At 35.4% G+C, this 19323-nt stretch overlaps 1 protein-coding gene across 1 annotated transcript in view; it reads left to right on the forward strand.

The window, feature by feature from the left end:
* The window catches only part of PTPRN2 (protein tyrosine phosphatase receptor type N2), a 1449868-nt gene that overhangs the window by 735398 nt on the left and 695147 nt on the right, over positions 1-19323 (forward strand). The gene's annotated exons all lie outside the window — the stretch shown is intronic.

Raw genomic sequence — 19323 nt, forward strand, 5'->3', positions numbered from 1 at the left:
AAAAGTTTGCCCATCACTGGCCTATAAAGTTGGAAAGAATGAAAGAAGAAAGGAAGGGAGGAGGGAGCAAAGGATGGAGGGAAGAAATTATGACCATAAATTTGGTCAGTTAAAAATGTTGAAAATGATCCCAAATAGGGACAGCTATGTAGCACAGTGGAGAGAACATCAGTCCTGGAGTCAGGAGGATCTGGGTTCAAATCTGGTTTCAGATACTTCCTAGCTGTGTGATCCTGGACAAGTTGCTCAACTCCAATTGCCTAGCCCTTGCCACTCTTAGGTCTTAAAATCGATACTAAGACAGAAGATAAGTGTTTTAAAAAATAATCCTGATTGTGAAGAAAGGGTACCAGTGTGACTTCTCAAAACTCTGATGCATAATTTGCAGAGAGAAATCAAACCAACGTTGGAAAAAATAAAAAAGAAACCTCTTTAATAATACAGCATTGAATGTCAACTGCTATGGTACTCCAAATCACTTTCAAAGCTTACCTTCTACTTCTCTCCAACAAGAATGGTCTGGTGCAGTCAAACTAGCAAATTCAGAGTCTTTCCAAAATTAGATCTGTCAATAAATATTTTTAAGCACCTTCCAGGCATTTTGCTAAGGACTAAGGAAACCAAAAAAGTGTTCTTGTCTTCCAAGAGCTCCTGGTCTGATGGAGGAGGCAACATGTAAAAAGAAACTCAAAGGTGAGAGTGAGAATTGGAAGAACATCCTGTTTGGGCCTCAACCGATGTCTGGTGAAAAACTCTCACCCTCTATCTACTCTAATCAAAGGGACAAGAGGTATTGACAAGAACAGACGGGGGGGGGAGGGGAAGAAGTGATTTCATTGGGCTTTGCTTTTCCAAAACCCTAAGTACCTGACTATGTTCTTTGAAAACATCTACCTCTTCCTTCTTTGAAGCCCAACTGTAGTCTTAAACTCCTTAGAATACCTTTCCTACTAAGCCCAACAATTTGTCTTCTTCTGAGTTGCCACTGCAGTTTCTGCCTAATCCATGTGTTTTGGTGATTAGTATGTGCTAACTTGTATTCTTACTTATCTTCAAATGGATGTGTGGCCAAAGACTTGGTAATATTTTTATGTCATAGCTGATAGATTCAGGAACTTAAGTCAGGAAGACCTGAGTTCAAATTCCTCCTCAATATTTGTTAGCTGTGTAACACTGGACCAACTCCAGTTTATGTAACACTTACCTGTTCTGTGAATCAAATGAGATAAAAGCACTTTCCAATTCTTGAGATTTTCTACATATATCAACTATTATTGTTGTTATCTGAGTACATTGGCTTGCATATATCAGATAGTGCATATCCATCTTTTTATGGTGACTTTGATCTAGGGAGAAGAAACTAAGAATTTGAAAGATATTCATTTTCCCATTTTCATGAGAATGATTTACTAAAAAATAATTGGATGGGGGGCAGCTGAGTAGCTCAGTGGATTGAGAGTCAGGCCTAGAGATGGAAGGTCCTAGGTTCAAATCCCGCCTCAGACACTTCCCAGCTGTGTGACCCTGGGCAAGTCATATGACCCCCATTGCCCACCTTTACCACTCTTCCACCTATGAGCAAGAAGTTAAGGGTTTAAAAAAATAACTGGATGGGATATTAGTTCATATTTACAAGAGGAACTGTGAATATATAGGAATAATTTATTTTTTCTTGATTCTAAAATAATTTAGAAATACTCACACATACATACAGACATATTCACCTGTAATTGTTAGGAATGGACATTACTAATATGAATGGATAATATAAACACATTTATACATGGAAATATGGCATATTTTCTCTCAAACTCTAATTTGAGTTTTTACCTGTGGTACTCTGTCTTTCACTATAAGCTGTTATGAGGGGACAAAAATGAGACTCTAATGATTTTGTGAAAACTGATGGAAATCTTTTGCAAAGATGTTTTTCCTTAGATAACAGCACTAGTTAACTGCTGAGGGACTCAGTTAGGGTAAATAAACCTCTTGTCAAGGAATCAGTAATGACTTCAATTTGTCACAGAAAATTTGTCTAGGATCCCATAAATGTAAATGTTTTTGGTCAGTTTCCCAAGTATAAATTTACATCCCAAGCTTAAGTTTATTGTGAGTCATTCATTTCCTTATTTGTTTATTTGGGGGAAGGAAAAGAGAAGAACAGCTATTTTCTGAAAAGAACATGTGAGTTGTTTCAAGTCATGCCAGTTTTGAAAAAAAATAGTTAATAGTGGCAGTAATGAGTGAAATATATATATGCCAATAATTGTTCATGTATTCTAACTTAGCCTCCAAATAGCCTGGAGAGATAGATACTAAAGACATTATTGGTCCAATATTTTTTGAAGTAGAAACTGAGATTCAGAGGCTTGAAGTAGCTTGTCCATTGCACAGAAAGGGGAAATCATAAAAGGTAGATTTGAATCCAGTTCTCCCTCACTTTAAGATCAACACCCTTTGTCCTATGTATTATTACTATGACATCATGCAAGACTTTCTTGTTGAGAATTAATTTCTTTGTTTATAAAGCATGTTTTAATTGTATCTCTATTATATATTGTCTTATTAGAGGTCAGAACCAGAAAGCAAGGCCCCATACACATCAAAATATTTATAGCTACCTTTATTTACAGAGGCAAGCTCTGTAACTGAAAACAAATTAGATGGTCTTCCATTGGGGAATGGTAAGCCAATTACCCAAATGTAATAGAATGAGTGTGCTGAAATAAATCATGAATAAGAAGAATTCAGTGATTCATGGTAAGACATATATAAACTGTTGAAAAGCAAAGTAAACAGAACCAGGAAGTCATAAGATTCTTGACTGACATTTACTAATTGTCTATCTATGAGCAAGTTACTTTCTGAGTTTCAAATTCCTAATCTACAAAATGGGAATATAATAATTTTCATATAATCTACCTTATAGGTAGTTTATGCATATTAAGCCTTAAAATACTGTATAAATGAGAGAGTATTAAATTTTTCTAATTGGAAGAAAACACAAAAATAATATATTCTATCCCTTTGTTATGGATCAAGAAATATATGTCCAACAGGTTAGCTAGACTTCTAGAGTGTTACATTCTTTAGAAAACTTTCCTTGCAGTTAATTTCTGTTTCCTTTCTAGAAAATATTTACAAAAACCAAATAATCGACTAATTCCATTAAAGAATCTGGCCACGTCTAATGTTCTAGTGCAGTTTCTACTTTCCTGTATGATTTCTCATATTTTTAATAGACCCAAAGTTATTTTATCTGTAATTAAATCCATAATTTATTACTTTTTGGAGGTCCTTGTGGACTGCAACTTTATTGTTCTAAAAATGAATAATCTAAAAAACTTTTATTGTTAATTAATTATTAGATATTCATTTATTATTCATTCATTGGAAACCATTGACACAATATTAATCAGAAAGGTACCTTCCACCAGCTGTAAAATGGGGGTGTTAGGCATTTTCTAAGCCTCAAGTACAACCACCATGATCACTATTTCAAATAAATGCTTTTGCTCAAAAGCACATCAGCTTTTGAGATTTTACCTTGTACATGAAATATCTCTTCAGGAGAGTTTACTTTATAGGACATTTGGAAAGGTATCACCATTCTTTCTCCTACCATTTAAAAATATCTTTCAATATATCATACCATAAATATTTAAGTGCATACTATGCATGGAGCAGTGGTGTACAAGAGCATTGCTGAACAGGGTACAAGTATTTGAAAGGACCGTGGTCCCTGTCCTTAAGGGACTTTTCCTGGTAAAATATTCTAGATGAAACCTTTCAAGTATATTTTTAAATGCCACCACAAGCAGAAGACCTGTAATTAGAAAGATATTTTGTTTCTGTGAATCAAATAAAAGAAAGGACATTGTATATAGCTGTGATCATGCTTTAATTCTGTGCTAGCCTAGGGCAAAATTTTGGAGTAGCTGAATATTGGGTTGATCTTCTATTTCTCTCTCAATCTCCTTTTTTTATATAACAGCTGGCAGTCTTGTTCTGTCCTCCAGATATCATGAGGTCCCAACTGTAGCAACCTAATTGATTATACTCTCTTGTATCACCCTTACTTTCAACCTTTGCATCTTTCCCTTTACCTCAAATTTTGTTGCAGTGTCCTAGGGTTATACACTCAGATTTGCATCCTGGAAGAGTTGTTCAAATTAATATATAAATAGGAGAATTCTAGCTTATTCCCTTCCCCTCCCCTATGAAGTAACAGTAGTGCATTTTATTAGTGACCTTCTGAAATATAAGTTTTGTTAATGCTCCTCCCTTTTGTCCTCCAAATCAAAGAAATCATTACAGTGGCAAGAGCATTTCCCACAGAGTAGGAGAAGAAGACATTTCCTGGGAAGTTGAAAGAAATATTTTGTGGTAGGAAAGAACTTAGTCAAAGGTGGCTGCCTAGTCTGTGGATGAAGGGGTTTGGGGCTACTTCTATATCTGCTCCTAGAATCAGAGGCACAACCTAACTTAAGAATAGTTTTCAATGGAGTTATCCTTTCCCTACTGAAGTAGACATTTTGCCAGCTGCAATGGTGTACAGCGTGTGGCATCAATCTTCACTTAGAAAAGACAATGGGTGAATGATCATCAATTTTCCTTATAATCTACCTCTCCTGACCAAGAAGAAGAATTAAGAAACATTCATGCTCTCTTAGAAATCAAGAAGAAGCAACATCAAGAAAAGAAACAAAAACAACATCATTGAAATTCCAGTCTGATCAAGGCAGCATGAAATGCATATGGTGGCCCTGAGTCCAAAGACCCAGAAACAGGATGCAGCTTGTTTAACACTTCACTCACATAGCTAGTCATTCATTTTGCCACCACCAAGCCATTATGTGAATTTTGGAATATCTGCTGTTCTATTCTACACAACCTCCTGGCATTCTTCCATGAACATTTGGAGGAAATTCTTTATGTATGCTACCCATTCTTATTTTGGTGAAAATATATAACTTAATATGAATGTCTGGGCTGTCATGTGAACAACAAAAAGAAATGAATATTGAACTCCTTAAAGTTACTTCCTGGGTAGCAGACACTGTAATAAGTAGGCAAGAATGGGGTGAGACGAAAGACTGGGAGATTAGGGAAAGAATTTTTGACTCCCAGGACTTCTATAACCAGTTGCCTCTTTGAACTTAGGTAAGTCATTTAATCTCCCTTTGACTCAGTTTTCATTTTTGTAAAATGAGGCAGTTAAGTGAAACAGTAGAAATAGTGCTAGTTTGGGTGTCAGGAAGATCAGATACTTATTTGTATGACCTTGATCAAGTCCTTTAAATTCTGTGAGCCTCAATTTCCTCACTTGTAATATGAATATAATAATAATGCCCATCTCACAGGTTGCTTTGTGGAGTAATTTTTTAAAATTTCTTATACTGTCAGTATATATAATAGGTCAAGTAACAAAATCATTTTAAAGTGGATAGTATTGTAATAGGCATAAGTTTAAAAGTAGGTGTGTAAGCAGGCTAGGAAAAACCTTAGCTGGAGGTCATGGACATTCTGAATGGAATGCAGAGGAAGGAGGAAGTGGCTTGTGCCTGAGAGAGACTCCTTGGGAGTTGGGACAAAAACTGTGGCTGACCCTGGGAGATCTCAGAGCTAGGGGAGTTGTATCCACATTCCCTGGGATCCTAGAGAGTGGTGAAGGCTTACAGCAGAGGACATCAGACCTGCAGAGCAGCAGCCAGGAGGGAGCGGTTTGTGATCTGGTGGTCAGTATTGCAAACTTTCTCTCCCTACCTGGATACCTTGGATCATCTGTTCTGGTGGAGTTGACTCCTGGCATCCTGAAACCATCCCTGGATTAGCCATGAGATCCCAAGTAAAGCCATCCTCAGGTCCTTAGCTAAGCTGACCAAACCTGGCTGGAACCAGGTTAGGAGGAACTTTCCCCTTCTGACTCCAGTACTGCTTTCTTTGGACCCTGTTTTGCTTAAATCTTAGAAGAGTGAAGTTAAGTCCCTTTCCCTTGACCCTGTGGTTTGCCCTTAGTCTGTTAGTGTAGAAAAACCCTATTCCCATCCTTTACCTTAGTTTGTTCCTGATTAAAATGTGTTATTAAACTCTTGCCTTTACTTATCAGCTTCCATAGGCTCTGTCTTGTTGATGCTGGGTGACAGTTGGAGGCCAACAGCCATTTCTGTTACAGACATCCAAGCAGCCATTATAACCCAGTCTCCCTACTTGTTGGGCCCCTTCCTGTCATTCCTGTCTCCCCCACACCCACCTGGACCCATATTTACTCTTTAAGGCACCTTTCCCTGGTTTCTCCCTTAACAGTATTGAGGGCAGCTGAGTGGCTCAGTGGATTTAGAGTCAGGCCTAGATATGAGAAGTGTTAGGTTCAAATCCAGCATTAGACACTTATTATCTGTGTGACTCTGGGCAAGTCACTTGACCCCCTTTGCCTAGACCTTACCACTCTTCTACCTTGGATGGAAGGTAAGGGTTTTTAAAAAGTGTTTAATATTAAGGTTAAACCGTACTAAGTTAACACCTATAAAGTAATTTGTAAATCTTAAAATGCTATATAAATATTATTTATTAAAAATGACACAATGAGCAGATAGGATTAAAAGATTTCTAAGGCCTTTTCTAGTTTTAGCCATCAAATCTATAAATGGACTCATATTTTAACAGCGACACACACATTTTAACAGAAATACACATACAAATACCTTTGTGATGGTGCTTCTCCACCTCTACTTCCTTTTCATTCAGTTTGATGAAAAGCTAATGTTGGATATATTATTTTTCCTTCCTTCCTGCTCTAGATTTGTCATCAGATTCTCAAATTTTACCTGTTATTCTGAGCCTTATCTTTGGAACCTTTTTCTGAAGAAATTCCGAATTTATTTCAGATTTGGATTATATTAGCTTCCTGAGTGCCCATTTAAGGAATCTAGCAGTGGAAAAATCTTGATAAAGACCATCTATGGAATAGGTTCTGCTGATGGCAGCCTTGTCCGGTCATTTTAGGGAAGTATGAAGCCATAATGTATTATTTAGTAAAAGAATAGAAGCAAGAGATGAATCATTCGAAAAAATAAGATGTTGCAAGAGCAACTAGCACTAGATATTAAGTGAGCCAGAGTCAGAGGCAGGAGTCATGACTAAAATACTTCTCAGAAGAAATAGTTGGTGATGAGGCAAGGAGAAAGCAGAATAACACGACTCCAGATAAATGAAAGGTTTAAGAAAATTGGTGTCCAAACAGGTTTGAGATTGTACAAAGAGTCTTTTACACATCTGCCCACTAAGGAATTGGTGTGAGCCATAATGGAAGATAACCCTGCCATTATTGAGAGAGTTTATTCTCTGAATAAACTTCAGCACTGGATAGCTCCCAGACACAGGTAAAGTGTTTCATATTGAAAACAACTGAGAGAAGTGGGAAAGAGAAAAGGAACACAAATTTGAAAAGATGGTTTCATAACAGCTCCAGCCATTATACATAATTATAATGTGCTAGATGTCAACATTCTCAGACCTGCTGGGCCATTGAACTATCTTGACAGGAAGTTGGAATGGAAACTTTTTAAACATATTATCAACTTGAGTTTGAAATGAACAGGAGGTAGATTATGACTCTCTGTGTGTATGTGTATGTATGCATATGCATTTATCATTTGTCGTGGAAAATGTAAAATTAACTCCATGTTTTCTTTTTCAAACCAAAAAGGAACTATTGTACTGGTTTTAGTGGACTTGGGCTTTACAGCCTAAAGCTGGTATGCATGGACATTCGTAGCATTGCTGTCAAATTGAGATATCTTCTATTAATGGACTACTGGCAGAATAGACCCTGGAAATATAGGTCATGAGAAAAATGTATTGGATAAAACTGTTTATGAATGGACTTGTTACTTGCCTGATGATGGCACTTTAAAATTAATGGCACCTGTGCAAAGCAATCAACTCAGAAAGCTTTCCTGAAACCTTCTCTGGGTATATCTTAGGAATGACCTTTTAAATATTTTTGAGGAAATGGAAATGAAATGTTACATTTGCTTACAGCAAAACCATCTCCTCAAATTATGAATTCATTTATTTGATTGAACTTTGTACATATGTTCATCCATGACCTAATTTATCAGTCAAGTCATGGTAAAGCATTCTTGGAGGAAGTTACTTATTTGGGGATTTTATTAGAAGTTCACTTTAAGTAGATATTTCTACAAACTTTTGAGACTCATGATGATTCAATTTCACAGCTTTCCTTAACTAGTTGTATCATATTAATCAAGTTTTTTAATCTCTAGTTTCATTTGCCTTTTATGTTAAACGAAGGCTCAAAGTAGATGGACTTTAAGGAAATTTACCATTTGAATAGCCTATTAGGTACATTACTAAAGTTAACTTTTCTGAACTCTGCTTACTTACATAGAGACCATAGCTCCTACAACCCCATACTTTATTTTGGAGAAAACCTGTAATTTGAAATTTCATAACTTTCATCAAACTTTGAAGAACAATATTTAGCTATTAAAAAACAATAAAAGCTAGTATTATAAAGCACTTTGAGATATTCAAAATGATTTAAACTTATTACTCATTTGATCCTGATAAAAAATCCTGGGAGGTAGATACTATTATTATTCTTATTTTATAGATAAGGGCACTGAGACTCACAAAGGTTGAGTGATTTGCTCAGGGTCACACATCTAGTAAGTGAGATAGGATTTGAACTCAGCTCATTCTGACCCCATGCCCACTGATCAGGGTCACCTAGTTGTTTCCACTATAAACATCTAAACTATTAAATTTCACATGCTCACATTTAAATTACTTTTATAATTTCAATACTAATGCTAAAAACTGAAATGTTTGTAGGACTTTAAGGTTTGCAAGGTGTTTCATATGTACTCTCTCATTAGATATTTACAATAAACCTGGGAATTGCTATCGATATTAGTTTTCCCAATTTACAGTTGAATAAACATATGCGCAGATTGGTTAAGTTACATGCTTATTAGAGTAATGCAGTATAAACGTCAGAGTTGGCTCATGGCTAATGCCAAATTACTCTTTCTATACTACACTGACACTTATTTTATTTCACTTGATTTGTATTCTTATTTTCCTCACCCCAAATTTCGGTTTTAAAATTTTATATTAGTCAATTTGAGAGATTGCTACAATTTCCTTATTAAATCATGGGAATAAAGTCATGAGTGATGGCAACAAAATTCCTATTATCTTCCTGATATATAAAAATTGACTTTATATGAATGACAACTGAGTTTCATGGTTTTAAAAATGACAATTGGTTTCCTTGACTTCTTCTGCAAAGAAAAAAAATGAGAGAGATTTAGCTTTGTTCCACAGGATACAACTAAGACATAAGAGTGAAGAATACAAGGAAGCAGTTTTTTTACTCATTATAAAGAAAAAAAACTTACTTTTTAAAATAGGCTTATCCAGGGGGCAGTCAGGTAGCTCAGTGGATTGAGAGCCAGGCCCAGAGGTGAGAGGTCCTGGGTTCAAATGTGACCTCAGATATTTCCTAGGTGTGTGACCCTGGGCACTTTAACTCTGAGCAAATCACTTAACCCTTTTTGTCTAACCCTTACCCTTCTGTCCTAGAGTTGTTGCTGATTCAGAAAATAGGAGTTTTAAAAACTAAAGTAGGCTTATCCAAAAATAAAATGGAGAATCTAGAATGAAAGTGATTTTTTTTTTTATCACTGTAGGTCTTCAAATGGAGACCAATTGCTTCACAGTTCAGGGTTGGACTAGTTGTCATCTGAGGTTTCCTTCAACTTTTGTATTCAGTGATAATAAATCAATCATAGAAATCTTCTTTGTCAACATAACTCTTAGGCAGCATTAAAAACATTTCTTATAGTTTACTACATAGTCATACCTTCAGCCATCAGATTAGTCAGTTAATGGTCAGTTATCTCTTCTTTCTGGTCATGAAGTTGAAGAGAATAGTCTTGAACATTCTGCTCCACTGTAAAGCTCTCACTTGTGAAACAATCCCAGAACCCAAAACTCTGAAATAGCAAAGAATTTTGAAAGAAAATAGCCAACTTGAACATCCTTCTAGAAGCAGACTCATATTGTATACAATTATGGTCAAAGCAACATGAGGACTCTGCAGTCTGTTGTATTCCTGAATTGAATATAGTTGATGACTTGGATTTTGGTGTTCTTGGATCATATATGCACATCAGAAATCATAAGAAAGGCAATAAATGTTATTGATGAAGTGGAGTTTGGCTATTTGGTTTTTTTAGTTCCTTTAATCCCCTCTGTGTTGCAAAAGAACATTACATTCAAATATTCCTTGGACCTGATACCTACTCTGACCTTTACTAAAATATATAAGATAAGGTGACATTGGAAAAAAAGCATATTTGTTTAGTTTCTGTTGAAATCACTATTAGAATAGTGAAATAAAACTATGTTCCTTTGCCTCTACTAGAGAAAGGTGCTTTGGCTTACTGAGAACTTGGGTTATAGGTGTAATAATAAAGAGAGCCAATAATTAATGTTATGATAGATGGGGGAGAGGGAGAAAGTCTATATAGGAGACTCTCTTCCAGCTTTCCCCTCAGGGCTGAATATGCACTTACGAGACTTTGAGGGGGTGTCACCCTGAAACTGGGTGACCTGGATGGTCTTGCTGCCCCATAGGAGTTGGGGATGAGGCTTCCCTATAAGATGAGGTATTGGGTGCCCCAATCCAATTCTGAATGAGGGTGGGGTTCAGCAAGCCTCCCCTGAAGTCAGTCAACTTCATAGTGCATGGTCTGGCTTCAAGATGGAGGCAACCAGACCAAGCTGTGATTCCCCTCCCCTCTCGACTCTCAGGCACTCTGGAATGCTATCTGACTAATGAATGGTTTTTATTAATATCAATATAGGGATTGGGAAAGGGGTGAAGGGCAGAGGGATTTGGGAGTACCTTCTTCTCTATTTCTATGGGATCCACCACTCAGGTGGGAACCTTTGGGGTTCCCACTCTTAAGCGCCTCCCTCCCCTTCTCCTTCTGTTTCTATTTCTGTCCTTTTCTGTAATTGTAAGTTAGACCAGAAAGGGTCTCTCAGCAAGGTTGGGTAATGGGAGAAGGAGCCTAAGAGATTGTTCCTAAAATGGAGTCCTAAAGCTTAGCTAACTCGATAATTGAAGTCTTCATGGGTGAGAAGTGATGGGATACCTTTGACCAGGGAATCTGAGAATCAATGTCTAAAGAAGGATCCTCAGGAAGTCCTCAGGACTGGATTCGAGCTGAGATGTTCTCCTCCTCCCTCTCTCAGTCCTCCACAGGAAGTCTTCCTCTCCTTCTCCTCCTCCTCCTTTGGAGAATTACCCAGAATTCCCTCTCTCATGTCCCAACTGTCAGTAATGGTCACCAATGGCCTTCTTCTGGCTCTTTTTGTACCATTCCCCCATCCTTACATAGGACACATTAAAAATCAGTGTAATTACACACACAATGATACACTGACAAGAGAAAGGAAAGATCAAGATAATAAATAATAGTAATAATAATAATAACTATAGCTAACATTTACATAACACTTACTTTTTAGTTAGATTCAAACTTGGATATTCCTAATTCAAGATCTAAGGCTTTATCCACTGTACTACTTGGATATAGTTATCAATATTTATATATGCATCTGTTTATATATGTATATATACAGGCATATATAGATAGATAGATATGGTGGCATAGATAACACTACACCTATATCTTTATCCATGCATATAAGAACTTTTTTCAAATGCCTTACTAAGATTTTTTATGCATCTTTTTTTTAAATACAATAATGCCTATGAAATCTTGCTTTGAAATAGGTCAATATGGCCATTTTTTGCATAGTTCATTTGTTTAACAAAATACATCCTCTAATCCAGTTTCTTAATGCTAACATATAGTTCCACTCATTTATGAACTATAGTAAATTCCACATTAATAAAACCATCTGTAATTTATTACATACCTAGTATGTATTACAGGCATTGTACTAAGGCCTGAAAGAGTGAATGAATTTCAATTTATCCCCTATTCTTATGTTGAGACGCCATGTTGATTGTTTCTGATACACTTCCTTGACATTCTCTGAATCTGTTAAGTGAATCGATATCCTAATAGCTATGGGTCATATCTTTTAATGAAAGAATGAAGTCTTGCTTATGAACAAGTTTCTTTTATAGGTTATTAAACCAGGCTTCAGAACCTTGTTGCTATGAAGAAATCACATTATTGTTTATGTGGTTTTTTGGTCAGTCATCTTTCTATTTGGACATGATCCTTGTAGACTATGAAAAACAAAGAGGAAATGATCCTGATTCATTTTGCATTGTTTTCTTACTTTCTGGTAGAATCAACTGCTTCTCTTCCATTTGCCTTTTCATACCTATTGCTTACCCATGATTCTCTGCTGAATATTCTATAAACCGAGTTTAAGGAAATATGGTCCTATACTTTAGAAACTTACCATTTATTGTACTTCTGTAGCATATAATACTTAACTTTGATAACTTGAAGTACACTTTTAATGGATGTCCTAGTCAAAAGGAGTCTGTGGTAAGATATGATATGACTACCAAAAGTGAATATAATTTTAAATTGCATCAGTAAGAAGTTTCATATTCAGAATGAACAGAATGATAGCATCCTTCCTTAACCAGTAGTATGGGCTTCTTATTCTTGTTATTCAGAGTGAAAAAGTAGGACTTTGTCACTATTAGCCAATATTATTTCATTATAATAAGAATAATACCTTATAGTTTTACAAAGCTTTAGCCATGTTTTCCCAATGTAGCAAGCGACTAGTATTTGGACTAAAAACTGAGGGGGTCAGAAGAGAAATCTTTTATACTGAATTATTCATACTAGAGAATTTTATTGTAATGACATTTTTAAAATGCACGTGCTCTTTGTCCCTTGGACCAGTAAATAAGAGTTGGATTTCTTTTTGCTATAGTGATTTTCTTGCGGTAATTATATTTGTTGAAATGGGATTTGATGTGATTTTTGCATTTGGTAGAAATACTGCAATTACAAAAGATCTTTTACGGTGATTTTGTACAAATTAGAAGGAAAAAATCACAAATCCATTCTTGGATCAAAGGAATTTAAGCAATTATTAGCAGGTATATGCTTTTTTTATTCCTAGATTTATAAAATAAGGAGTGTTCATACTTCGCCAGTTTAGAGTGTCTGAGTGGGTGTTGGTGATAGATTCAGAGAGGCCTCCAGTCCTAAGTAATAATTTCATAGAGCTTTAATGGAAGCAGAATAGTTTGCCCGTACTGAGTATTCTAGAAGCTCTCACTGGAGCTGAGAAAATAAGAGAACTGACATTGAGTTGCTAGAAGAAAACCAAGGTTATTAATTTAGGAGGAAACCTAAGGGTATTAATTCTTTAAGAGGTATAATTGGGCTCATTTTCCATCTTTGTTCCAGTTTCTAGAATTAAACATCTGTGTTACTAAAATAAGGCCATAGTGAGGTAAAACTTTAGGTTTTGTGGCCCTCGTATTTTTCTCACTCCAGGATCACATGTGTATGTAAAGTTATCTGAAAATAGAATCTGCCCTTCTAGGACAGACTTTAGGAAAGAAGCTTCCTATTTCATTTGGGGAGAAGACAGAGGGAAAAAAAGGTAGAGATTGTGAGGAGGAATGAATGAGGAGTTTTTGAAGAGTAAAAACAAACAATCATCAACTATAATCTACAATTAGTAATTAGAAAAGTCATTAAAAGGAAATTAAGATATTGTTGCTTATAAAGAGGGCTGTTAAAAATAAAAACTACAAGTTGTTTAAATTAATACCAAGTTCTGCTGAATGTAAATACCAAAATTCTGTTTTGTAGAGTTAAAAACAAAACAAAACCCTAATAATGCTGTGTCATTCTGGGCAAGTTATTTAATCCTCCTTGCCTAGGCCTAGCTGTAGCTCTTTTGTCTAGGAGCTAAAATATAGTATTGGTTCTAAGATGGAAAGTAAGGGTGTTTAAAAAAACTAATAAAGAAGAACAAAATTTAAGTAAATTTTTAAGAAATCTATAGGATAAAATATTTTATTTTTGAATTTTATATTTGTGTGGTCCAGAAACCAGAAAGATTTTATGAAAGAACTGACCTGTGGTTCATTTACTGTTTAGCTAAGTGGCTCAGTTGATATGTGGAGGAAGACCTGGTTTCAAATCTCACTTCAGACACTTCTTAGGTGTGTGCCCCTGGGCAAGTCACTTAGCCTCTTATTAACTGGCAAAAGGATTTACTGGAGAAGGAAATGGTACACCATTCCAGTATCTTTGCCAAGAAAACCCCATGGAGGATCATGGTCCACGGCTCACAAAGAATTGGACATGACTAAACAATTGAATGGCTACCAAAACTGTGTAAATATGGATGAACTATGTTAAAGTGACACAGTAGTATTTATACAGGAATATATATATATATATGTATATATATATATGCCTATGCATATATACTTATGCCCTTTTTTACAGATGATGAAATTGAGGCTCATAAAAGATATAGTTCCTTTAAATTCATGTTATATGCATTTGAAGAATTTGAATTCGGTCCCTTTCTGTCTGCAAGTTCAGAGCTCTTTCTGCTTAAACCATACTGGTTTCTGAGATACCTAATGACTCTCAGATCCCATTATGGCAGCCTTGGGAGTCCATATTTTTGAAAATCTCTAAGGAAGAAGAATCTTTGGTCAGCTTTTTCATTATTTAGCTAATGTCACCTCTCCTTCCTTGCATTTAATGATATCCCTAGCAATGCTTTAATTCTTTTCTTTTTTGATTTGCAAAGGATGGGAATAAGCTGACATACTTTACATATATTGGAAAGCTGTTATTTTTATTGATATCCTTCTGATGAACCCTATTTTAAGTAACCTGAAAAAATGAAAATATGTCTTATGAAATATTAATGGAGAGGTGGTTCTACTTTTTACAACTTTTCTTCACTTTACAAAACATCACAATTAAAGAATTCCTTCAAATGCTTTTACAGTATGTTTAAAATTGATCAATTGATAAGAATTTTATATACTTCAGATATATTCTTACCATCTATGTTTTGTTACTTTGAATTAAATAATTTAACCTCCTAATACTTCAACTTAAGTCTAGATGGAAAAAGGTTTTAATCATGTAATTGAAGTTTTCCACCCTTCTTTTGTATTGTGGATATAAGACGTCTGTCCAGTAGCTTAAGAAGAAACTGTCCAGTTCTTTTTATCTTTGCTGATTAAGTCTTTTTGCCTTCCCACATTAATTATGCAGGCCAAAGAATTCAAGAAAGTCAGTCCCACTTACAGGTGACTGACACAACACTGAGATGGAAGATTTTTGGTTAGTCAGAAGCATTTGAATGGACTTCTGGAAGCATCTACATCCTGACCTTTATTTTGTCTCATCTATAGATTGCTGTTTCTTACGTATTGCCCTTTCTGAGTTGTATTAATTTTCTCCCAGTTTCACTTTGAATATTTAGCCTCTTTAATAGCCAGAAGTTGTTACCTTGATGTCATCTGCATCTGAATTAGGGACTTGCTCTCTGAGCTGCCTGTACAGAAGGCCATTGGACTGCTCAACCACAAGAGTCGATTCCAGGTCATTCTATTAAAATCACGTTTATTGAGGTGATCTGGGATTCAAGAGGTGCTAGAATGTTAGTATTTTTTTCTCCTGAAGTCTATGAGGATTGCAATATAGCCAGAATCTTCTTAGTCATGAAGAAACTGGAAATGATGAGTTTTTTTTTTTTATGATGCCAAAGCCTAAAGTGCTTTTACCAAAGAGGCAGAATGATTTTGATGGTGAATAGCTAAACTGTTTTCTGCTTGCTTTCAGATCATTCCTAACATTATCCAAAATAACTCAGACCACATATTTTAAGAGAAAATCAGACAGTTCTTTTGTTTTTCTTTAACCTTTACTGTCTGAACTTCCTCTATGGGGCTTTTTCCCTTTCAAAAGAGGGTCAGAAACCAATGAGCAAAGTGTCGAGAAAGATCACTTATGATAAGTGGATGCTATGCATAATAAACATTAGCACATGTTTAACAAAAAAAAAATTTCCTCCAGTAGAAGTCATTCCCATATTAATTTAATCCTGCTGTCTAAGATAATACAATCTCTTTGAAGCAGTCCCCATTCTTAGTGCATAGGGACCTTTTCTGGATCAGAGGCCAAATTTCCATTACCTGATGAGCTAATCTGACGTGACAGCCTCATATGCAGATGGAGAATCTCTTGTCAATAGTTTTTCGTCAGAGACAAAGAGAGACAAATGTCTATATTCATTCTCTCACTTCATGCATGAGTAACAGTACCTTTTCTGTCTTTCTCCCTTTCTATCTTTGTTCAGGTAGTCATTGCAAATTTAAATTTAAGCCTTTGTATTTGGGAGTTAGCTTATGCATGCAAAGCTGTTTACAGAAGCCTGGCAACCTTGTCTATTTGTTTAAGTACAGTATGTATTTTGACATGTAAATTTACATGAGGCATATTTAATCAGCCACAATGATATGCTAATTGGATTCATCTGTGAACAACATAAAAAAAAACGTATTTGAAAAAAATGATGTGAACTTATTACCAGCTGGGACACTTTGTAATCAGTGTTATGTGTCATCAAAATGCACAAAAATAAAAATGCCATATATTTGTTGGCAAATGATGAAGACAATAATATTTAGCTTGTTTCCAGCTTCTTTATCTTTTTTTTTCTTATGACTATCCATCTAATAGATGGATCATTGCTCTCTAAAGCACTGATCAGAAATAAGGACTGAGTTTCAGTCTTAGATAGGGATTGCTTTTACTAGAAAAAAAAAAGCAGGGATACATTATAGCACTAAGTCATATTCTGACATGTAGAAAATAGAATATCTAGTTTAGTGTTACCCAATTCTTTTAAAGAAATAACATACATATTGACCCACTGAGGTCTATTAGAGATAGGGAGATGCAGAAAGGACATTTGTGTCTTCCTACCTGTTCACCCACTCCATAGTCCCAGCTTCATACACTAATAAGTGCATATTGTGGCATATGCTTCTCAAATGTTTTCACATATAGGGGTAAGTGTAATTTTCTCAAGAATCTCATAGTTATCTAGGAGCAGCTTAGTGACACACTAGATTGAATGTAGGACTTGGAGTCTAGAGGACCTGAATTTAAATTCTACCTCAGCCATTTACTAGTGATATGTGTGGGTTTTAAAATTAACATTCAATATCTCCAAAGTATAATATTTATAGAGATTTATTAATATTTAACTAGAGAGCTAGAGAACACAGGGAACGTTCCCCACTCACTTCATGTGGAAGAGAGAGCTAGGGCAACAAAGACTGGTCACCACTCAATTTAGGTGGAAGAGAGCTTATAAACTTATATACAATCACGAAAAAGGCACATGTAAACAGAAAGGAAAAGGAATTGTAGGTAATACAGAAAAGAAATTTGAGTAATGTAGTTTTAGGGATTCAAGATTTTTCCAACTATACATTTGACCTGGGTAAGTCACTTAACCTCAGTTCCCTCATCACTAGAATGGAGATAGTAATAGCAACTATCTCATACGGTTATTGTGAGGATGGAATGTTAACATACATTAAGTGCTTTGCAACCTTTAAAGTTTAATATAAATTATTTTAACAATTAATATTGTGTTTAATTTATAAATAGTTTTAATAATTACTATGAATTATTTTTGTGATTTATTAAATACAAAAGAAATCACCACTGTCATGAATCATACAAATGGTCATGAAGCCCCCCTAGGAGGGGTAAGCCATCATTTCTCAAAGCAAAAAATTTGCCCTTTTGTAATTTTAACTTCTCTTCATTGTGATCAATAACTCATCATAAGAATCTAAACACATTGCTGAACAGGACCTTAGAGGTCTTCTCATCTATTCTTCTTATAAATGAGGGAATAGGCTTAGAAAGATGACAAGACTTGTCCAAGATTATTTGATACACAGATCATTTCAGAAACAGGATTTGGATGTTGGTCCTTTGACTCCATGGCTAAGGTACTTTCTGCTCCTGCTGGCTTTCTCCACAGACAGGCACAATGAACAAAACTATCTGGTCCTCATATATACTGCTGGGATATGTCAAAGGAAAGATTTGAGCCCTGGTTTCCTAACTCCAATCCACTATTCTTTTCACTCTTATATAAATGTACTAGAAGTGTGGAAATTGTGGTCTAAAGAAGTTAAGATTTTTGTGATGACCAATTATGATTAGTGTATATAAAACACACTGTAAATCTGAAAGCATTCTATATAGTTATTATTATTATTACTATTATTGTTGTTGGATTGTGGGTACCTTTCTTTGTAGTTCCACTGTTTAATACAGTGATGGCTGGTACATAGTAGGTGCTTAATAAATGATTGCTGATATTAATGCTATCATTATCACTATATTTTAATTTAAAAACTTGTTTACACTCACATAAGAAAGAAGCAGCAGAGCAAAGATTTGGAACCATGTTCTCTGGCACTAATAATTCTTTTCACTATACCATGTAGATCTTTTTTTTTTTAAACCCTTGTACTTTGGTGTATATTGTCTCATAGGTGGAAGATTGGTAAGGGTGGGCAATGGGGGTCAAGTGACTTGCCCAGGGTCACACAGCTGGGAAGTGGCTGAGGCTGGGTTTGAACCCAGGACCTCCTGTCTCTAGGCCTGACTCTCACTCCACTGAGCTACCCAACTGCCCCTCATGTAGATCTTTTTATCCAAAATTCTGTTACTCTTATTGGCACAACAATTCTAGGTATTTGTGGTAACAACTCCAAAGTTATTTTCGAATCTTCTTTATCCCTACATATAATTAGTCCTCTTGATTCTCCATGTGTACAATTTCTTGCAATGCTCCCTTCTTTAGTATCCCTAATGCCACTCCTCTAGCTCAGGACTTTATTGCCTCTTACCTTGACTATTGACATCCTCTCGTATTCAATCTTGCTAGTTCTAGTTTCTTCTTTCCAAACCATCCTACTAAATGTCCCACGGTCATATCAATCATTATAAATCAAATGCTAATAATTTTATTCCCTTAATCAACAAGCATTTGTTAAGTACTTATAATGGCTTAGTAAATAAAATTCATGTTCTTTAGCCTGACATTAAAAGGCTTCAAGTTAACTGATACTTCAGTTAATCTCATACTATTTAATCAGGATCCAGGGTTTATAAAAGTTAAAATTATATAGCACGTACAATGTGCCAGACACTATGTTAAATACTTAATAAATATTACCTCATTCATTTCTCACAACTATGGGAGATA

The sequence above is a fragment of the Gracilinanus agilis genome, chromosome 5, assembly GCF_016433145.1.
Source record: "Gracilinanus agilis isolate LMUSP501 chromosome 5, AgileGrace, whole genome shotgun sequence".
Classification (NCBI taxonomy): Eukaryota; Metazoa; Chordata; class Mammalia; order Didelphimorphia; family Didelphidae; genus Gracilinanus; species Gracilinanus agilis.